The 6,420-nt window shown below is 36.5% G+C and overlaps 2 protein-coding genes across 7 annotated transcripts in view; one reads left to right on the forward strand and one right to left on the reverse strand.

Annotated features, from left to right (window-relative positions):
- Nucleotides 1-6,420, forward strand: part of CMSS1 (cms1 ribosomal small subunit homolog) — a 247,164-nt gene that overhangs the window by 22,193 nt on the left and 218,551 nt on the right. The gene's annotated exons all lie outside the window — the stretch shown is intronic.
- FILIP1L (filamin A interacting protein 1 like) overlaps nt 1-6,420 on the reverse strand; it is a 142,655-nt gene that overhangs the window by 3,375 nt on the left and 132,860 nt on the right. The window lies entirely within an intron of this gene.

Here is a 6,420-nt window from a genome sequence, read left to right on the forward strand (position 1 = left end):
TTATGCATATTTTGTTTACGTTTTCAGCTTTTAACAGGTATCAGTGCAGCACAACTTTCTGGTATTCTGCACTGGAACAACACTGGTCTTGGCTGTTTGATGAGCTTAGGTATGTCCATGCAAGGTTTTGTTTTTTTGAAGAATTACGATTATCATAATGGTTGAGAAATTAAATCAGTGCAGCCCTCAAGGACAGGTATAATTTACAGCATGATAAACCTCCTAATAACTTTAAGTTACTGATAAACCATCCTGACGTTTTAGGATTAAACCTTATGTGTGTTTAAGTGTGTGAAGGAAATGTAGCCACGCTAGGCGGTTAGGCTGTGTAATACCAATTTCTAAACAGCACATCAGAGCAAAACTAAACTTTGTAGATAAGTCAGTGCTCAGTGAAAATGCAGGTGTTGTGACCTCGTATCATACATACACACAAAAAATGCAGTCAGCAGGTGAAAAGTTACTCAGGTTGTGCCTTTTGAACTTAAGGAAGCCCACACATCTTGCTGTAGGTTAGGCTTGGATTCGGTCTTGCATCCAAAACTTGCAGATACACCCAAGTGCAACCCTGCTTTTACAGGATTCTTGAAGGTTTTCGTAATGATTTTCCAAAATTAATTTTACAAGTTTATATTAGTACTTAATCTTTACCAAGATGCAGCATACTTAATTTGTTAGAGACTTGAGGTAAGGTTGTGTGTTTGTTTATGTAAGATCCTACAGAACTTCCAAATACCTCAAATAATTAGGTTCTTTTGTAGTTTTTTCTGTGTCAGGGAAATGTTTGTGAAGTTGGTCTGAGGTTATGATTAGGTTTGGCCAGCACAATTGCCTCCTTTCATTTAGATTTTTCCCACAACCAACCTATGAGTATATTTTGCTATTAAAAATCTGAAGAGCCTATGTTGGAGTAATAAAGTGTTACCATTTGTATGTTTAGCTGGTGCTCATATGTATGGTACATATCCAATTGTGTAGCTCGTGTGAGGGAAATGAGTTGCATGTCAGAACTGTAGTTGCACAGAGTGGCTGCTTCAGCACTCATTAGCTGAGGCCCCTTGCTTTTTTTAGTTTTTTTCTCAGCTCTGAAATATGATGATGGCTCTGGACGTTGCTGCTGAAACGTAAGATTCCTGTTGCACATTTGTGTCTGGTCACTATTGTGATGCCCTTGTCCACATGGTGAGTCTTCACAGCTTCCCACTGACAAGTCCCTGTTGCAGCCATCCATTTAGGTCAGGAAGAGCTCAGATAATGGCTTCCTTTGCATAGAGCTTTATTAGCTGTTAACTGACTGGGTGCATATATTTCTGGGCATTTTATAGGCTGCCTCAGCAGCATCCCCTTTGCCAGCACTGTAGTTTTCCTGAACAGAGAGAGGAAGTCCCTGCCATTCCATAACTGTCCATCAGACTTGTCTGATTTAATAGTGATACTGTATAGAAGTCTATGACTATGAAATTTCTTATAACATCTTCCCTATCCCCACTGTTTTTGTTTTGGTGCATAAATTGCACTGTATTGAATATAATGGAATGCTTTATATGAAAAAACGATGAATGGGAAGTAGCAATAAACAGAGTTGATATCAAAAACTTCAAGCAGCACCAAATTCTTTACAGCAGTCAATTAACATAATGGCAAAAACGGACATGAAAAAGTATTAAGTGGAGAGGGAGAGGTTTGTGAAATGAGCTCGAAGGAATGCTGCTGGTTGACAGAACAAATAAATGGAGAGAAGACTGCACTGTCTTCAAAGGCAGCTTTTTACCAAGTTGTTGGTGTATAAGCTTGTCTGCTTCTTCGTGCTGCTTTCAGCTTGAGTTTTTTAGTGTAAATATCTCTCTTCCCTCCCCACCCTTGTCTCTAAATGCTTTAGTAGTGAAGTTCAATTGATGATTTACCGTTGCCATAGATATATAATCATAACAGAAGCATAACTAACAATTTCATTTGGAATGAACTCAGTTTCTGTGTGTGAATGAAGTTAAGACATTAATACTGTTAAAATAGACTTGGGCTCATTAGCGCTTGATTTATTTTAGCTTGCTTCACTATAATTTGTAAGGCCAACTTAGCTGAGGTGATTAATACCTAAATTAATCAGTGTTTTGCCCAACACTTCTGTAGTGACTAGTTGGTATCTCTCTGGCCAAATGAAACTGTAATGCTCGAGTGACTGATGCACCTTAAGTTGCTTTAGAAAGAAAACTCTTAGTGGTAACCTACAATTGCTATTTCATCGGGATGCTGTATAATTTTTTCTGATGCCAATAAGATAATTGTGCATAAATAATAAATGAAATAAATTGACAAATGTTTGAGTGAGTAATCCCAGCAGTCCTTCCAGTGAGCATCACTGTATGTACAATTTGGTTTTTTTTCTATCTTTTTTTTTTTTTCTTCTATAACTCAATTTCTCAAGGTATCTAGAATGCTTGAGACTTGCTTCAGCAAAGCACTTGAGGTTCCAACCCAAACCGAGTGCCTGAGTGAGGTAGCCTAACCCAGCCTCTGATCAAGCCTGTGTTGCAAGGGTTATTTGAACAAAAGTGCCTAAATTACTGGTATCTGACCTGGATCACTGTATAAACTGAGGAGGATTTTCAAGAGGTTCTGTTTCTTTGGTCATGCCAGAAGACTTTAGGGTATTTTAAAATGTTTCCTTCATTCAAAAGTTAAAATGCAATTTTAAGATTCAAACAGAAATACAAGCAAATATTTCTAACCCCTGATATCTACTACTTTTTCTAAAAATACTTTTACACAATCACTCCATTGAAGTTGTTATGGAGCATAGTGCAGAAGCTGAGTTAAAGGATTTTATTGTACTCCTAGAAAGAAAAATGAGATATATTAATCATGGTTGGTTGTTTGTTTTTTTTTGTACTGTGCAGTTAAGTGAGTTTTTTGGTAACTGCATGCTTATTCATGTTTTCCTACACCAAAATATTCATGTGTTCCTATATAGAAAATGCCCTCAACAGTGCTAAATAGGTAATGATTTTTTGGGCAGAGTTGAGATTGATATTGTAAGAAGTCAGCTGGGAGTCTCTTAATATTTGCAAAAGAATTGTTCTTTGGCTGCTGAATTCCTGTTTCATGGTTCAGTAGGTGACAGCAAACTGTGTCTGCACACATGCACGTAGGAATAGAAGAGGACCCTGAAATGTTTTGACTTTTTTGTGTTGTAAGTTTTTTGGTTGTTTTGCTTTTGTGGGGGGTTTTTTGTTTGGGTTTTTGTTTTGTTTTGTTTGTTGGGGTGTTTTTTTAATTAATCTCATGGTTTTGGTCAGTTTTTGGGCGGAACCTGACTTCTGTGGGTCAGAGCTTGATTATGTATATAATTTGAGTATAAGACAAATCACATTTAATTGAAGTGATGTAACTGGTAATAGCACTTTGTGATATTTTGCATACTTTTGTGACAGAATAAAAATACTTGGTGTTAACTTAATCCAAAATACTCTTTTCCTGAAGAGGGGTATCCAGAGTATATGAGAGCGCAATTTTACCAAAAATATGCAAAGGTCAAAAAAAGTTGGCTTAAAGAATAATAATTAAAAAAAAAAAAAAAAAAAAAACCAACCCAAACCAAAACAGGCACTCCCCTGTCCAATAAAATATTTTTATCGTTTTAATTTCCAGTTGAATTTCATGATCATGTAATTTCATATTAGGCAGAGGTAGGTATATCATTTAGTCAAAGCTTTCACAGATAATTCCAAGCAGTTGACTTCATAGGACTACAAGAACCCTTTCTGAAGCCAGGCCAGCAAAAACAGGCATTGGAAATTGTTTTTATGAACATGAATGTTAGGTATTTAAACAGAGTTAGTGCAGTGTCTTATTACTTTTTCTTCAGAGCTTCTGTTATAAATTACTGGGCTTTTGTGGCTTACTATTGTACTTGTTTGCAATACTGGTTGCTTGCTTTTTGATTTCCTTGAAGAAATTGTATTTGTCATCTCTCCTCTATATATTGTAATCGCTTTCCGCAGTATGCGTGCTACGGCTTCTTGGCATTAATACCATGCATTCAGTTGTGTTCTCTTGTTACCCAGATTTTTTTAAAGTTGTATATGTTTGGCTACAGGACATTATATTTAGTGATATAATGACTGTGGGTTCTCTACAAGACATTGGGACTCCCAAAACAGTTCATTGTCTTGGTGTCATGTGATATGATTTGTCTTTGGGGTTTTCCGTTGTCATGGGGGGACCTGTATTACATTGACATTGTTTAATTTATGTTTTTACAGAATTCTAAGGAGGCAGATTTTCCTTTGGCTTTCAGGGAGGCATAGGAGACGGAGATTGCAAGACCCTTATATTTTAATTTTTTGAGTTTGTTCTAGAATGAATCATTATACTCAGAATGTGAATAAAATACTCCTAAGAATAAAAACTATTATTTATGTTTTTTTCTTCAAGCTGTCTTGTAATAGTAAATTTAGAAAAGGCTGTGCTTTGTAAGGAGGAAAGTGAAATAGGTGTTGATTTGTAAAGCTGTACTTTCATCATTACTTCCACCAAGGTAGTGAGGAGATTTTAATATACACCTTTTCAATATATTTTTATCAGATCAGTTTGCAGAAATGACTGAGATTTTGAATGTCTGTGACTTTTCTATTTTTGTAAATCATAATTATTTTTATCTAGCTTGTGCTCTTTACCCTTTCCCAGGTAAAAGATGTGGCTTACTAGAGGTTTCTACAGGTTATAACATGAGGGAGACGTGCTTCTAGAGTTTTTGGACATGTGCTTGAATTTCACCCTGTACAATGCGAATAAAAACACTAAGCTGAACGCTTTTAAATGTAGATGAAGTCATGCCTCTTCCTCTGAGGCATTCATAAGCCATGGTCTGGCCTTTAATAAGAGAAGAAACATACTTCATCATTTCTGGTAAATCTTAGAAGTTGTTGTAATTTTTGACACTAATGCAGTTAAATGTTTATTTTCAGAAGAAAGACAAGTCTGTCTGTCTGCCTTCCACAGTTGATTGAAACAAAATTTGGGTTTGTTAAAATGGGTTTCCGGTCTTGGGGTAGCTGTGCGTATTTTTTTTTTTTTCCTTGCCTACAATTCTATTTATCGATGTGTAGTTTTCATGGAGACATATATTATGGCTACTTTTATGGCTCTCTTTGTTATCTTTATTAATGCTTCTTCCCGCCACCTTTAGAGGGGTTACCAAAATATGTAAGCGTGAAGATTCTTGTCAGCTGTTGTCTGCTGCTTTCCCGAAAGGGAATCAGTGTGTGTGCCTCGTCGCACAAGCCTAAACATTCTCAACTAGTTGGCGTTGTCCCCGCAGCACCCTCCCAGGCAGTCTATTTTATCTGTCTTGAATTGACCTATACTTGAAGCTGTACTTACTGACTTTGCTTCAGAGGCTTTTCATCTCCCTGCTCTGCTTACACATGTGCAAGCGCATGCACATACCCATTTATAGATTAGATGTGTTTTTAGACATGCGTATTTTAGGAGAAATTTTAAGCCTGCCAAGGTTCATGGTGGCCTTTTCATTGAAGACAATTCAGTATTTAGTTTGGGTATGACATGGGCTGCTAGTGAAAACACTTTTCTCTTTATATGACAGAGTATATGGTACTATTTTGTAAGTTAATAGTCAAAGCTGAAACATTTTCTTAACAAAAATTGCCTTTTTTTCTCTTTTCTTCCCTCCCCCCCAATCTTCCTAAATCCAAGTTAACAAGTTTAGCATTGGATTTCACATCTTTAGGGCAGCGGTTGGCTGCCCCAAATGTGGAGCTGTTGTACCCCCAGGTTCAAGTGACCGGAATTGAAAAAAGAAATTAGGCTCATATAATTTACTTTCTTCTTTTTTAGGTAGAGATCTGAACCAGAATGGTTCCACTGAGGTTGAGAATGTGCTTGATGGGGAAGGGGGCATTTAGAAGTGGAAAACAGAAACAACTAGAGCGTTTATTAGGCTGCTTCTGAGAAATCTCTGTGTAGCTAAGTAGAATAGAATTGTGTTTGGGACTGTGGTGTGTAACATTAGTTTTGGGTAAGCCAAGCTTAATGATGACAGAATTTCCTAATTTTCTTCATAATTAGACTTAATGACTGAAAGTTATGCAGATTTTACCAGAATATTGACTAAATCCATAAAAAGTTGATGGAATTCAGTCAGCTTATACATTCTCTAAAATGGTTTTCTCCTGAAATCCAAGATATAATTAAAATGTGAGTTTTATGAGTGCATTACTTTCCATTTTTAACAGCCAGTCTTCTGTGGTTCTTTCATGGTAGTAGCGACATGCTGCTTCATTTCAGTTTTAAAAGTTTTTCCCCTTTCTCTTATGCCGCCTTTGCAGTAGTTGCTATACAAACATTAGATAAACTTTATGTCTGCAATAAAAAAGGACAAAGTTTTAAATCCACTCTCTG

Source organism: Athene cunicularia, assembly GCF_003259725.1.
Source record: "Athene cunicularia isolate RWA chromosome 1 unlocalized genomic scaffold, athCun1 chr1_part1, whole genome shotgun sequence".
NCBI lineage: Eukaryota > Metazoa > Chordata > Aves > Strigiformes > Strigidae > Athene > Athene cunicularia.